This window comes from Bombus terrestris, chromosome 3 (genome assembly GCF_910591885.1).
Source record: "Bombus terrestris chromosome 3, iyBomTerr1.2, whole genome shotgun sequence".
Lineage (NCBI taxonomy): Eukaryota > Metazoa > Arthropoda > Insecta > Hymenoptera > Apidae > Bombus > Bombus terrestris.
In genome coordinates, this window is record NC_063271.1 from 3140954 (window position 1) to 3158136 (window position 17183).

General features: G+C 41.8%; 1 protein-coding gene across 2 annotated transcripts in view; it reads right to left on the minus strand.

Moving 5' to 3' along the window:
• The window catches only part of LOC100648160 (protein-tyrosine sulfotransferase), a 183535-nt gene that overhangs the window by 127898 nt on the left and 38454 nt on the right, over positions 1 to 17183 (minus strand). For both annotated transcript variants that reach the window (XM_048404638.1, XM_003394206.4), the window contains exon 2: positions 11393 to 11472. The gene's annotated coding sequence lies outside the window, so the exon portion shown is untranslated. The remainder of the gene's footprint in view (positions 1 to 11392; positions 11473 to 17183) is intronic.

Below are 17183 nucleotides of genomic sequence, written 5' to 3' on the forward strand. Positions count from 1 at the left end.
AAGTGCATAAATCATTCCGCATCGGAGGACACATTCTCGAGCGCATCAGTCAACTCGACTTCCCGGTCGGGTTCATTGTAAGACAGGTGGAATGCGGATCATCCGCTGCACGCCTCTAAACGCACGCTGCGGGCATCGTATTCTCTTGTCGCGTGCACGGTAATTCCGTTGCTCGATTAATCCGTAGATCGCCCGCGGTGTCGCGCATACGAAACCCGCGTACGTGTTTTCCCACGGAAGAAGATGAAACTGCAAGAACACAGGTGGCCACGTGGACAAGTTGCAAAATCACCGCTGGAGAATTCAAAACGGCCGAGTGTTGGTCGTGGAAACTAAGATACGGAGGAGAACGAATGAGATAAGGGGAGCTCGGTGTCTTAACCTATTCGCGGCTTTGTGACTGCGTAAGCTTGGATTTCATGCTGGATGCTCCGAGTTGCTCGCCAGGCTGATTAAGGTTAATAGAGGTACGTGTACCGGGATCTAGCAAGGATTGGATACCACTGGATTCTCGGTTATCGTCATGCGTGCATTACTTCCAGTATAGGTTCTTGATAGATAGACATCTTGTATTTTGAACGGTGTAACGTCTTATCGAGGAGCATTTAAGAGCTGGTTTCTTAGGAACATTCGTTTGCGATTGGATTTGTCTCTGTACAATATGTACATATATGTAATATCAAAAAAAAGACGGGGGTATACGCTTGGTCTATTATATATTTAAGTTCGAGTTTCACGGGATAATATAAGTTGCAAATTTGAGGTATAAAACTAAGAATTGTAAGAGTGGTGGGAAGGAGAGAAAGAGAGAGAGTGTGTGAGTAAGAGTGTATGCCTTGGTGACGTCAAAGCTAAATGAGTAAAGGAGTGGGAGAAGGATGCGAGGGTTGAGGGTCAGCATCTTTTGACCCGAGAAGACAGAAGTTGGGAGTCGAGTTAAAATAAGACGTACGAAGATATTGTAATCAGTTTTTGTATTGGGTATTGCTTGCTAAAATAAAACTAAACTTAACTTCAAATAAAACATCCTTTCTTATCCTTGCTCTGGATTATTTAGATACTACACCAGGTTGGTAACTAATTGCTTTGAAATTGGATTTGTTTGAACGTTTACGATACAGCGACAGACACCTACATAAGACTAACATAACGTAGGAAGCGAATACGCCTGATGTTTTTGCAAAGATTATCGTCGCGCTAGTAAGCTACAAATATTTTCAGATATTTATTAAACAGAGTTTATTTCCTAAATTACTATTACTAAATTGCCGTTTGAGATAACTAGTCACTGTCGCTCGTAAAAATTCGTCAACTATCAAAGTAGTTGACGAACCGCGCGAAGAATGTACCGTTAACTTAAAAAATCCCAAGCAAGTGAACCAGTAAGGGAAAAGGCGTGTCAAAGTCAGCGAAGAAAGAAGTCGATCGGCGTTTTCTAATTTTCCTCGTAGCGAGTAACGGAGAAAGAAGGCAGTTAGACGTTGCGTACGCAATTGTTATGCGCGAAACGTTGCATCCTCGCGTGCACCGTCTCGTTTTCCACCTACGAGATCGTGGACTCTCGCCGGAATTCGGGTCAGCCGTTAGATACGTCCGAGTCGTATGCAGCGTTTCCCAACCTCGACTTTTCCCACGAAAAACTACGCTAATGACAGCCCTCGGTCCTCCTACGTTACGACGCGGTCCTCGTACGCGACACCGTGAACATACCAGGCGGTTTCCGATAGCCAGCGTCCGCTCTTTTCCGTTTGCCAGGTTGATCGATCGTAGCAGATCAGATAACGACGCAGGTTCTTGGATAATTTTCAGTGCTAATTGCAGCTCGTTCACCTTCGTTCACTTCGGTGACTGGCGACTACCGTATGAAAATCGAATCTGCCTGTCACCGCTCCAAAACGCGCGCTGCTCGTTTTTAGCAGGCGATCCCCGATACGAATACGAAATGAAATAGAGTTTCTTCCTGGAAATTTCTGTTCGCGTACGACATCAGAACAGGAAGAATTATCTGATTCTTCGTTCCATGTTTTTCGAGATCGTTCGAAATTGTTGAGATGAAATTTGTTATTTTTCGTTATCCATAAGTTTGAATGATTTTGATCAGTTTCTGGTAGTTTATCGAAATTATTGAAAAATAGAGCTGCCTTCTAATTAACGAATTGTCATAAAAACTGAAACAGATTAATTTACGATCAATTGATTCAAGCAAAGATTTCTAGCTACGGCGGGCCCCACCGCATTGGATCTCCCAGCAGTTGGCATCAACCGAGTCTCAGTACGAGAGTAATGCTGAGAAGAGATAACGCGCGTATATATGGCGTAAGTATAACAGGTAGAGCGTTCCGGTGATCCTCGTTTTTCTGTCGCGTTCACAAGATTCGTCCCATCGAGGATCGCGTATCGTTTAATATCAAAGCATCGCTAAAATTCCTTAAAGATTTTCATTGTTCTAGCGATAAATAACCGAAATGTTTCGCGTAATTGATGCTAGAGATCTTACGCAAGGAACCTCTCTCCGCATAGTTAACATATTCTATTTGATCTAATTTCTTTTTTCACGTAACGCACTTCTTATTCGAAAGCGGCCGAGAATTCTCTTTCCAAAATTCTTTCCAGCAGAGTAGAAATTTGCAAAATTTCAAAATTCGCGCTCGATCGCCACGAATCGTAAATTGTAAAAGCAAAGCACGCTTGACAGAGTCCGTACACTAGTTTCACCTTGAGTCACGGCATCTCTGGAATCGAATTACCAGCAGAATATTTTCCGCGCTGCTGGAAAACGAGGGCAGAAAAGGTTGGCACGCGATGGTCTCGCATTGGCGCGCGCGATGTCCGACCTAAAGGACGATAATTCAGGATATCGTCGATTCGTTAGGATCGGTTTGCCCGACGTAATCACAATTTACGGGAACGCGGCGACGAAAACGCTAGGACGATAACGAGCGACGCTTGTATCGGTGCGATTATATTAAGCGAATGAATCTGTTTCGGCGATCGCACAAACGCGTTGCGCGATTATGAACGCGCTTTCGTTCGCGATCGACGATCGTTCCCGCGGAAATGGGCCGCTACAGTTGGAGAATTGGCCGATGAAATTACGATTCGACGTTTACCACGAGGGGGAGGGGGTTGATATCGTATCGAAACTTTCGCGTGGCAAATTTTTCAATTTATCAATTTGAATACGCGAGCGATACGCGGACTGTAGTTGTTGAAATTTTCAATTACGCGGTTTCACTCGCAACGATGATTTATTTGCTCGGGTTGTTAGCTTTTTTACGGGTTTATCGTTCATGAATCGCTTAGTCGAACTTGTTTTTACAAATAAACAGAGGATTTTTTGTAAGTTTTTTTTACGTACGGACAGTTCTTCGCTAGTGGCACTAATCGAATATAAATATGCAAACAGCTGTTTGGTTTAACGGGTCACCGACGTAAGTAAATGAAAGAGCCACGGTGGTGGAACAACGGTAACCACATTGTGGGCTATAGGTTATCGAGAAAAATCCGCGGAACATAAAACACGACTGAATCGCGGCCTCTCCGCAGTTCGAAGTTGCTTTCGCGATAACGATGTGGCAATTAAAATTCGTTAATTGAATGTCGTCTGACCGCCGAATGTTTTGAATTTAATTGCGTTTCGTAACGATGTCTTCAACACCTGGTAGTGTCGTCGTCTCGCAAACACACGATACGTTTTAATTTTGTTCAATCTGTGCACTCGTGCGTTTGTTTCCTCGACCAACAGTCGAGATTATCTGTGTCTTTTTACAAGCTTCCAAAATTTATCCCAATACATCCAAAATTTATCCCGATATATTCAAAACTCTAATTAAATTTAAATGAACCTTCACGCGTTCACCGCGCGTGACGTGGATCGCAGTCCACACAAACTAATCAATTCCAGCTTTTATTAGTCTCTCAGTTTCATTACCTAACTACATTTGACAAAATATAAATAGCTTTGTACGGAATTTATCTCTTAACATACAAAACTGCAGATAATGAAACTCTGATTTTCAGCGCGCGTGTTAAAATACTCGTACTTCAGTGATAGCAAAAAATTTAGCATTCCGTGGTTGTCATTAACGATCACAATGGGGAGCAAAATGATGAAAGATCGGCTGGCGGAAATAGGCCGTGCGAGTTCCGCAAATCGGCACGCTTCCTCAATTAAAAGAATCTACGCACCTTAAATGGCGAGCATCGGATTTAATTAAGTGTCTCGCAAAGTGTCGGCGGCTCCTTGTAAGTTGCATCGACGTTTAATTAGTTTCGTCCATCGGAGATGCTTCTTGCGACTCTACAATCAACTGAAAAAGCGTTCCATGCAATCGAGGAAATTTTCATCCGCAGTAGAATTATTTCGTATTACACGGCAACAATTTAATAAGCTTATTACCGATCATATTATGCGCATATATACATACGTGGACGCGTGTACACTATATACACACGGGTTACAACGCACTGTTTATCCCCGGATCCGGATGCACCTGCCGCAAACTGCATGCCTGTGCGAATATCACGTAATACGGGGTTACGCAAACGTAATCACCAGCGATATATATCGTGCTGACTCGACATTTGTAAAGATTATAATAGAAAATTCTTGTATACTCGGATATATTCGACGATCGTTGCTCTTGAGGTAAATAAATGTAGAAGAACACAGCGCGAACGAAAGCAGCTGTGATTCGAGATTCAAATATGCAATGTTCGTTCTACGAGTCTGACTGCTCGAACCACGCAACGTATTCTACTTACGACTATTGGTTCTATACGCGAGAACCGTCTTTATACTTAATCATCCTTGGAATATCTCGATAGATAAATTATTCGACGTTTCTCTCCTCCTTATCAAAATTGATTCATTAAAAGCATAGAGGCAATAGAGTAGATTAGACTCGGAGAACGCCGATTCCAACTACGATATCGAGACATATCCCCTATGGTTTCGAGCTCACGTGAGCTATTAGCGGAGAAATTATACTCGTGCTTGATCCATGGCAAAGTAGCCGAACTCGTGAACAAGATCTTGCGAGACAATCTTGAGAAAGACATAGCTTGAATCGAAAGTGGGCAAATATTTTGTTCGTGAAATACTTAAGACGTGTTTTAGCCGTCTTACTCCATAGATGTTGCAGAAGATAGAAGAGCGAGTCACTGAGTCTTTCGATATTGATTGAATTTACGGTCTATTGTCCTGTTGTTTAGCTGTCTTTATATTTTCGAGTACGAGAATGATCGTATAAAATAGAGCGTCGAATTCGACACAGATTTGCAAAGACGTTTGCAAACTGTTTATTATATCATAAGACAGTTTCTCAACAATCGTGAATCGTTCGTTCGAATGCAAGCGCGGGCGCGCGTGACTTTTCCTTAGAGAATCATGCGTAACACAGCAAGATAACTCTGTAAAAAGATCTCATGTGTACACTGTACACGCCCGACTCGCAGAAACAAAATCTCATCAAACAATCTCGAGAACCAGGCTTCCTCGTTCCAGATTCAGGAAACGTCCCGTCCACTAAACACTCATTGCGAGTTTCGCCCGCACTGCTCGTAAATAGAGAGAGAGAGAAAGAGATAGAGAGATAGAGAGAGAGAGAGAGAGAGAGAGAGAGAAGGTGCAAGGTAGACGAAGAGGAGTTTTCGAGTCATTAACGCTCGAATTCGCGCCTACGTCTTCACCAGCGTTGAAATTCGGTTAAACCGCTGACAGTTCCTGCACAACGATGTGCCGTTCATTCGAATGCTGGTGCGAACGGTCCACGCGGTTTCTGGTCAGGATGCGTGCACACACACGGGGGACAGTTCGATGAAAAGAGCCTGGTGTGCACACACGTCCCGTAAAATCTTGTTACCGGGGGCTAAAGGGACTCCTTTTCGCGACATGCGAGCAGAGAGACCCGGTCAAAAGCAATTTCGCCTAAACCAAGCCGAGGCTCACGGCTACGCGCACGCTTCTCCCTTTCCATTTCACCGCTTGATTTTCACCACCCTCGCTCTGTCTCTCGAGCCACCCTGTTCCGCCACGTCTGACCATCGAGCCACGTCCTATCCTCTGCAAGTCGAAATAACGTCGCTTCGTCGAGAGAACCAAATGCAACGATGCGACGCCAACCGATAAGGATATTGAATTCCATGTCCGCGTAATGATCGCAGTAACAGGGAACAGCACCGAGCTAGATAAGCAGAGCTGTTAAACGATCGAGGAAATTGAGGTTGAATCCTTGGATCAGCCGTCGCGTTTGAGGTAACGCGTGCACTAGGAGAACCCGACCGAGGATTCTAAGTCGAGATTTCGTAATTTGCTTTGACACGAATGGATCTTGCGTTAGAGTGGTGGAAAGTTCCTAGCGAATAGTTTAAGACATCTGATCTGTTTCTTTTTTCCTTTTTTCTTTTTTTGTGGGAAATTTTTATTCGTTAACGATGCAACTACCAAAATGCTGGAGTAGAATAAAATAATTCTTAAACATACAGTTCAGCACGATACTACAACTCGACAACGTAAAATAACTTTCACTCTCAATTCGATTCAATGTTTACCGCGTAAATGCATCTTGAATACTCGTACAATTTACATTTGCACGTTCTCTTTTTCTCTATTTTACAATCTCTTCCACTCGCTTCAGACAAATTACGCAAACATCGGCGCAACATATTTCTTCGCATTTTTGTCAAATTGCGTTAAATTTTATACCGATTAAATACTCGAAACTCATTGCCAGACACTCTATCGTTAGTTATTGTAAATACTCGCAGTAAACTACCTACTAGATTACGTTCACATATCGCCAATTCTAGCGATAGAGATATAAAGTGATATCTAATATTTCCTGGAAAAATACGTCAGCATAACGTGAAAAAGAAAGTGGATCATTCGTCGAGCAGACGACAATCGATACTCCAGCATGTTAGAATTACACAAACAAAATAAATTGTGTAATTATACGCGTTCGCGTCCAGCCACAGTCAGTCCTTTCTCGTTTCTGTCTCGTTAGCGTGTAATTAGTGGTACTAATTCACGCTGCTTCGGACATTAACGAACATATTTGATTCTGGTCAGCGTGTTAATGCGCCGGTACTATTTTCATTAGCGTGTCTGAAGCACGTGTTTGAATCTTTATACATTTTTAATCCGATGCCTGTGTTCGCGTCGCACCTCGTTCGCGAATCATTACGACATACGAGCAAGATCCGCGTGATGTAAATTTCCTGCCGATCCACGCAACGCGGATATCCCACTGTATGCTAATACATATTTACCAGTTTCTTTGGCATTCTCTGCCGCGGTCTGTAAAAGGTAATGAGTTTCGTACTAAAATCTCGTAAAACAACGAGTCAGAATTCTTTATGCAAAATAGCGAAGCATTCCGTATAACGTAAACGAGTGGAAATGATGAATACGTATGAATAATTAATCTGGAACGAATTAGACCGACAGAAAGAACGTCAGACGAATATTGTCACTTTTACGAAACATTTTTCATTCGCGACAAAACAACTGATTGTCGCAGAAGTCTGTAAGAATCTACTTCGAGCAACACCTTGTTAACAGAGACAAGTTTCTTTCAAGAAATTATTACCAAGTTACTTTGTAAGTAGCTGAACAACGGGCGACACTGAATGCGCTGTTTAATGATATAATACCTTTGTAAAGATACAAACTATCGTTACGAACTCTTTGAGCCAACAATTTGCAACTTCTTACATACGAATCGAGGCTATTACGAAACAATTGGAAGTGAAAGTAAAAGCTAGGTAACGCGAGTACAACGCAAATTAATTCTGGAAATGGATGTAAGTAGCGATTAAACGATGTGGATACTCGAAATTGTAACGAATCCTCTATCCGGGCTGGCCGACTGAATTTTCCACGGTAAATTCCGCTAGACTGCAACAACGAACGGTAGCTCTTTAACGATATCTCCATTCACTCAACGACTCGACACGATCAATATCCGTTAAACACTCGGCATTAATCCAGGTGCTCGAAACTGGCAATTGTATCCCGAAATTGCGTTACACTCGCTGCCATCGGCAGGGAGGGGAGAGAGAGAGAAAGAGAGACACGCAGACAAATAATTTTGCTCGCTAGAGATTCATCGATTATACGATATTCGCTGAACAAAGTTTCTCTTTGTACGTTCATTTACGCGTGCGAAATCGTTCGCGTGGAAAAGGCGTCAAAATGTCCAACGATCGTTTCATTCGAAAGTTAGTACGCGAGAAACGGCTTAATCGCGATCTCACGGCGTTTGAACTCAAACCGGAAGTGGAGACCGTTCGGCTTTCAGCGTTAAAACGCTCTTTCTATCTTCCTCTTCCTTCGCTCTTTGGCAAGAGGGCCGCCACTCGAAAAGGTTTAAGAAGCAATTAACCGTGATAACGCGTAATTAACGCCTATGGTGCGTGCACATGCGAACACGGGCATTAATTAAGATGTATACCGGGTCGACGCTAATGAAACGACGAAGGCAGCTCCCTTAACGATCACCCCTGTTAGCGCGCGGTTAGAACCGTCAAATGAATCAAAGAGCTCTTCTCTGATTTATTTCACTATTTTTACTTTATTCTCCGCCGTTCACACTATCTACTATGTCGAGATACTTTCGTCGTAATAACGACGAGAATGGGAATAATTTGTCTCGTGGTAATCGGACGATTGCAGATATCAAAACGATGAAAAATATCGATGTACGAAAATACTAATGGTTTTTGGTTTGTCTCTATCAAGCTGTAAACTATTTTATTTTACGCTAGAAATATATCGATGTATGAATACATCGGGTGTTACTAATTATTCCAATCATATTTATGTTATCTTTCTAGTCCTCGAGTGTACGACTACATGTTGATTAAAATAGGCCAGCTATTATTCGTGACTAATGAAAAAAGATTGTTATTTTTCATCCGGCTACTTTTATGTCGTGATATTACACGAACGGTATTTTCTATACTATCGTGAAATCGAAGCTCAAACGTTCTAGCAGACTCGTAATAAAAATGCAAAAGGTAAGCAAGCAATCGGGCCGGAGATTTAACGAAATCGTCAATCACGAGGAAACCCGTCGATCGGCGAGTGCTGTCGCTCGAATGGCTCTCGATTACCTAACCCAGACCAGCCATGTGCTGGCCGTCACCCGTACGAGAGGCGCGAAACGCTTTCCGGTGATCGACAGCCGCTTCAATTTCAGGCAACGCGTTAAAATTCGCGTTAGCTTCGCTTATCAGTCACGCCAGTTTCGTAGACGCGCGGAGATGCCGCTAACATCAAACGACTGGCCGAATTTCGCCGCTTCTCCTTAACCTCTACCCCGTACACGGTTCGTGATGATTTGTCTTTGACGAATCACCGTTCGCGAGCTTGTGACGCGTCTCTCTATGCGACTCTCTATGCGACCTCTTTCGAGCTTCGTACGTGCAACCCTTTGGCAATAGGGAAGCGAGGCCAACCTCAAAAGAGGTACTTCAGCTCTCGCTTTTCTGTTGCAGAGTTCCTACAACTCGTTTCACGCCAGCTGTGACTCTACTTTCCTTTTACCTCTCGTTTGTTCGCCTTCTCCTTGTGTTTCGTTCATTCCGCGTTAATCTGCGTCTTTCGTAATTTCGATATTTTTAAGCGCAAGTCTTTGTTCCTGCGTCATAACGAAGAAGCTTATTCTTTGTAAGCAATAAATCACGTAGATTCTTAGATCGATTAAAAATATTTCCAATATAAAAATCCACTCAGAAATAACTGTCCGTTGCGATAATAAAAAGACCATGTCGATGAAAAATCTCTTTTAGAGAAAAATTCTCGCGATTTATTCGATATCTTTATTGCAATTTATATTTTTATTCGGGTTTATCCGCGGAGCAGAACGAAGAGAAATACGGTTCGAGTTTCTGAAGCGGAGTGACGGCGGTTGCCGGACCAAAGTGCCAGTTTATTGCGAACAACCAAGCCCCAGGAGTGTTTGCCAGCCGGGAGAGGATCCCTTTCCAAGTAATGCGTTTCTAGCAACTGTACCGACCTAAGTACTACTCGGAATCGAGTTCTTCAGTTCGATTAAAGTAACACAATTGGATCGCTTAGAACGGCTTAGGAAACTTGCTCCCCGCTTAGGGAACGTTTCAATACCATCGCGGTCTCGAATTAACGACCGGATTAAAGAGTTTAAATACTATCGACTACTTTCTTTTATCATTCTAAGTTGATAATTTTCTATTCTGTTTCTCGTTTTCATCGCTTCTAGTTCTACGATAAGTACATTAATTTAATATTAAATTGTAACATCGTATTAAAGCTTTATGAAATTTCAGGAAAGATATATTTACGTGTATAACACGCGAAGCTGGAAAAATTAAAATCACAAAAGAGATAATTTACGTTTAAAAATATTTAGGAAAAAGCAATGTTTAAGAAATTTAAACGATCAAATGGGACATTTCACAGGTACGTGGCAGCCTAATTTCTCGCCGAATTTTTTACTTTTCTTCTATTCTACTTTCATGATAAATAAGCGAATACTTCCATCCCCAATATTTCTGTTTTTACGCGAAAAACAAACTGGTTGGACCAGAACGACGGGGTCAACATACCGGTGTAACAATGTTTAAGATTTTTTTTGTTGCTCATCAACGAACTGCACTGTACACGCACGTATACACGTACGTCATTTTTCGTGGCAGTTTGCGGAACGCGTTAAAAACTACCCCTTTCTATCTCTCTGCCAGGCAAAAAAAAAAAACTTCAATTTGTTTCCTTTTTCTCTCTTGATTCCTCTATCCTTTTTTCATTTTATTTTCCATGTCATCCTTCGCGAGGAAATGTTGATTCGCCTGCTCGCGTAATGTCACATGTACATATCCAATTTTAACGAATACACACTGAAAACACGTATTTGCTTCAACGATCCACCCTTCTCTCCCTCTCTCTCTCTATCTTGTCTCATTTTGGCTAAAATAAAAATCCTGAATTCTACGAACTGCTACTCTCTCCTGCGAGAGTCGCTTGAAACTAAAGTCATACGGAAAAGTAGAAATATATGGCACGTTTAAGTCCTGTTCGCGGAAATGTCACAACTAAAAACTTTCTTCGGCAATAAAGATACGTATTCTATAAAAACACCTCGAGATCTATACTGCGGATTTTTATACATTTTTAAATGATTTGAAGGTGCAAGAATGCACAGAGCGTGTACACAATATGCAGATATATAGAATATTCGAACTATAGCGTTCGTTAAAACACGTAATAAGTGAAACAACTACGTATATATGTAGACACCATTTATTCAATCATATGCAGAAAAATATAAATTTGCATAAAAGTCTGCAGACTACGAATAACTGATACGACGACTGTAACCAATCGTTTAAAAAGAATACGTGTAACACTCACGTTTCGTGGACGCCAGTACAAACACGATCCTCGCCTCGGACAGAGCAGCTGCCACCTTCTCTCCGTGTCGAGATTTCCCTCTGCAAGAATAGATAGAAAATCGTTGAATAAAGCTATCCGTATGGTATTCTTCGATGGATCATTGCGCGCCGTTCCATTTCTACGGATCACGAGGACGCCTCGTAGCACGATCCGACAGAGATATACAGCAATAACGAGACGAATATCGAGACGGAATCGCACGGACCTGCCACACGAACGCGGCAGTGAATTTCTCGGATTATTATTCGATCCGCGCCCGGTTGATGGTCTACGATGATATAATCGTGTCGCCGACAACGTTTCTGCCTTCGATCGTGCTACGATCCAGCCTCGCGTTATGCGCAACGACGGCAATCGAGTCGACTCGAAAACGAGAACGTTGCCTGGAACGAGTCAGCATTCCCGCATCTGCGAGACGAACAATTAACCGATAACGTATTTCGATCGATGTTCATTGTCTCGCTAGGAAGAATCAAACCGGAGAACAGATAGCGAGATGCAATGTACGTTTACGTTTGTTACACGGAGATAGGCCTGACAGTACTTGCAAATGTCTGATTTAGCTCTTCTCCATGAGAATTTTGTTATTGCGTAGCGAATAATATTTTCTTACAATTTTGTACGAGAAAGTTGTTTCGTTCGAAATAATAGAATTCAACCTCCTGTGTTCGGATGAACGTAGTTCCACGCTATATGTAGGTATTGTGAACAACGTATTATAGATATTTTCTCATAAAATATCCAATTATTCCCGTGTTATTCCGATAAACACCATTTTCCTTCTTTAATTAGAATAATTACAAGCTTCATTTCCATTTTGCGATACTGCAACATGCTGCACCAAGGGTTCCAAAATATTTGACTGTTCTCGGTAAACGACGCGGGATAACGGGCAACGAGCAGCTAAACATAAAATTCTGCCTCGACTCTCGACTGGTCAATTAGAATGATCTTCTCCGCCATGGTCACGTAAACAGGGACGACCAACGAGTCAAAATACAAAATGCCTGGCAAAAATCTCCCGCAGAATTCTACCAAGACAATAGACAATAACCCCGGTGGTTTGGTCGTTTTCTCGTTTTATTCGTCCCGCTGTATTCCCAGCCACATGCTGGACGAGATCCGCGTGCTACGACGATTCTTCCTTTTTCATTTTCAGCATTGCTCGAACGTACCAAGCCAGACAGATTGCTCGTACAAACCAGGTAACCAGAAAAATGTCATAGCATTATACCATTGCGTATCTAGAGACTCTCTTCAACCTGTTTACAGAGTTAGATTCCTTTGTTTGTCAAACAGGAGCTTACATTTTCCCTTCGTGTGTTATTACCGGAGATGAGACGTTTGAACAACGAGATATTTCATATACACCAGAATCGTTTAATTTTCCTTGCGTAAACTTTTATCTTTTACGTGGATAGATAGAATACAGCACTTTACAATTCCACGTCCAGCTGTCGAATCAGGATATAAAAGTTTTGCTTTTCGTAGGATTCGATTACTCGTAAGTGGATCTCAGATTTCTCTGCGTTCGTTCGAGCACACTTTATAAAATAAATTGATAAGATGAATTGTAATGTTACAATTAAAGATGCAAAAATGCATCAAATTATAAAATGCAAAAATACATAGAGCGCATTAAAAGATATTCAGAGTACAGAACTCGCACGAATATCGCAAGGACTGTAAAGAATGAGATTCGGAAGCATTTAAGGAATTTAATTTCACAAACTGGTGGTTTCGAGTAATTTGGCAAATGGATTTTCATCGCACTCTTCGGTTAGATTTGTACACTGTGGTCCGTTTTAGCATCTTCACCGATGTGTCGCGATGCTTTTATCTACTTTGCATTTAAAGGGGCGGGGCTTGTGCAACGCTTCGTTAATCTTCCACACGCGATATCAATTTTGGTTTTGAATTCCTATGCCATCGTTGCAATTCATTCTTATCAACGATATTAAACATAACATCGGTTCTACTTTATCAACCTTCCTGAGTACCGAGTGATTTTCTTCCTTGAAATATTCACCAGCTATTCGGAACTTTACAAGAAGATTCGAGTCGTATGTATATATATATGTATATATGTATATCGTATGTACAATCACATATATTGGTTGCTAAAAATTTCCATCCAAAGTGTAATTTTACTGTATCGTTGAGATAAATAATTTCTGACAGAAATCATCATCTACCGTATAAAATACACCGTCGTAAAAGCTTTTGCAAGAATTGCATTAACATATAAAATCCACAAATGCAGAGCTACACTCTGATCAAAAACTTCTGACAACTATTCGGTGCTATCACTAATCGATTAAATTGAAAACTACAAAGAATTTGACCAGAATTTTAACAAGAAATTCAGCTTTAATAAAAAAAAATTTCGCGTATTTCGCTCATATCCATGGAAAACGAGTATAAGTTAGCGTAGGTGCGCGAGAATGGCCCTCGTCGCACTCGCGGAGATAAAGCTGGCGAAAAGTGGTGTTTATCCCAGCGCAACGAGACAAGCGTAATTCAGGTAGGTCGGTGACGCGAGCTTCTAGCCGACTCGTAGAAGCTTCACAGAGATATTTTAGTACCAGGGTAATTTAATTTTCAGCCTTAGCACCGTTAAATCTCGTTCGTTTCGGTACAAGAGAGGGTCGACGGGAAATCGATAGCCGTGTAACGGGCCTCGCCGAAATAATTGATACGTACGAGGAAAATCCATTTCTGGTGTCACTTGGAAATTAAACATCAACGTCGATTACGACGAGGACAGGCCAACTGAGTTTCAAAGTCAAAAACTCCGTCGTTGTTCCCATTTAAATGGAGCTAGCAAGAAGAAGCAAATGGCTGAGTAAGAGCAAATTCTCTGCGTTCGACGTGTCTCGGTTGGTCAAAAGTTTCGAACAGCGACGTTTGCCTCTTTGCAACGAGATCTTCCTCCATCGACCAGACTTCGAGAAGTCTTTATCCGAGGTTCGATGGGATTCGATTCGTCTTACCCTCGTCGATATGAATACTGAGAATTTCCAAGTTTCGCCAAATGGCGGAGAGCTGTGCAAATATTCTGCCAACCCTGCTGTTCGCTACTCTCTAGTCGTGCATTTTACACAATTAACGCAACGTCGATTCCTCGAAACATCTGGGAAGAATTTCGTACGATTCGCCGAACGTCGTTTAAATTATATACCACTCGAGATTGCTACTGCTTACCTACGACTGAACAATTCATCGGAGTTCTCGACAAAGTTGAACAATTTCGCCAAAATCAAGGGGGCAACACGCGTATACACGGAGCGAAAGCTGGCAACTCTTCGGTTCAACGTTAACAAGTTTATCGGAGAACCCGTAAGGTGGTCGGAGCTAATTAATTAGGAGGAACAATTTTCCACGGATATAAAGAGAGGACCAAGGTTTGCGCGTGCGCGCGATCGCATTGGTAGCGACGTCAGCCGGTTTCGAAGCCAACAGACTTACGTGTACACACGTGCCTGCCACAGGTCGATAAATTATTCAGCAGCAGGACGAACCGCCGACAGGCGTCGTGGGCTAATTAACCTCGTTATCGCGTGTGCACGTTACACCGGGCCCTCCGCCAATCGAACGTGTTCTGTACCTCGATCTTCCGGTTCGAGGACCTTAAGGAATCTCGCTCTTATCAACCTGTTCGTTGAAACAATGGCTACAGTCGATACGAAGATTCACATTGTCGTGACTTTAATCGAACACTTCGTTCCTTTTCTTTTATGATCAACCTGATGCCTTGCCGTATAACATCGAGTTACATTTGTGACAGGTATTTGTAGTTACGACTCGCATAAAGATTGCATTCATAATAAAGTTTAGTTAAGGTCCTAATCTCAGTTTCAATTTCTAAGATAAGAGATTATTAAGTACGAGGCCAGGTCATCAAACTCGTCCAACTGCAACGCTATATCACAAATGACAAACTATTCTTGAACACGCGCACGATCATGTAACATGTAACGATTAATTAATTACTACACTGTGTTAGAGACGCAAATCCGTCACAGAATTCCCTCGCAAACAGTAGATCGTTCTGCCATAGTCAGACATATCGATCTACGTCGCCGAAAATGTGTGACGCCTGTCCATAACATTTGTGTGTAGTCATTATCGAGCAGTATTTTACGATTTAAAGACAAGAATATTGAAGACGTTTGGTAAAATAATGAAAATATACAGCACAAGTTCTTGCGAACCGAGATATACAAATTATTGCTGTGTAAGTATATAAGAGCCTGGTAATCGCTAAACCTCGCTAGTATATGGAATTCGTTCAGGCCTCCCAATTTTATTAAAAAGATAAATCGTGTTAAAAATTTTGAACGATTCTAATAGCTCCGTAACCACGAACTACGTACAATACTTCGATATTGTGTCGCCTGTTACTGTTACGATAAGCAACAAAACGCTCAAGCAGCCAATGCAAGAATAACAAAGCGAAATGTTAGTTAAGATATTAATTAAACGTGTGATTCCTGCGCGACATGGAAAAATGCCGATTTGGAAGGAGATTCGTTGGCAGCGTGAAAACGCATCGAAGCGGAACGCTAATTAAATTCGTTACCGAATTTACACGCGCCTCCGTTGACGCGACGTGACCGCTCGGCCAAGTTCGACGACCCGACAGAACCGGAAGCGGCTGAATATTTCGACGGTAAGTGAACTAATTGTCGCCGATTCGCGGGGGATACAGAAACGAGGGACAGCCGAATTGCGGAATGCCGGTGGAGCAGGCGGCCAACGATAATAGGATTCGCAGCTGACGACGTTAATAGAAGGATTTCGAGTAGAACTTCCCCGTGGACTAATTAACCTTGTTATTTCGACCATGGTGACAGAAGGTCGCTGCCGGTGATGTAACATTCGCTGCGCTAGATGTCAACCTAATGGAAAGACAGCACCGTTTACAAGCTCGACTTGAATAATCGACGTTCATCGGGCTCGATGACTCTCTACCATCGGAGGAATCCACACGATCGTTCGCGTTAATGATGTTCGCTGTTTATCATCGCAACGGTTCATCGACCATTTATTTCTTCTCCGTAAAGATCGATTAATCATCGATACCTCTGCTGCGATAGGAACTTGCTCGTTTTGTGGATTTCGCACGCGAAAGTGAAATTATAACGTTCGGATGAAACTGTAACGGTTAATTGAGTTGTGAAGTTTGAGAAGTAAAATGTTCTTCAAGTTTATAACTTCAAGTTATTCCCGGTACAAGATGTAGACATATTACGTCTTCATACACCCTAGCTGTATAGTTACGTATATCCAACTATGTTTGTACAAAAATATTTGTATTATTTATGTAAATATGAATAAGAGTTCCGTAAAATGCACGAATAACCATATAATTACTTGATTGCTATTAAATGAACAATTAATTAGAAATATTTCAGTAGGGTTTCAAACACGATAAATAATTAATCGTGCAATTAATACTTTGATATTTTGATTATATAGCTTTAATTTCCCAAGATATGTTCTTCAGATTTATAAGAAGTATCTATAAGAGGTGTTAATATGTTTGAATCAATTATTACGTTTAATAATTTTATTATTCGTATAAGAATTGAAAGATAAATGTCTTTTGAAAGATTAACTGAACTATAGAACATGCGATTTCGTACGTATCTGACCCACAGGTGGCCCAGCGTACGTGTGGTTCCACTGACCATCCACTAAGGTCACAGAACTGCAAACTTGTTAATTTAGCTTTGTATTCTTGGAC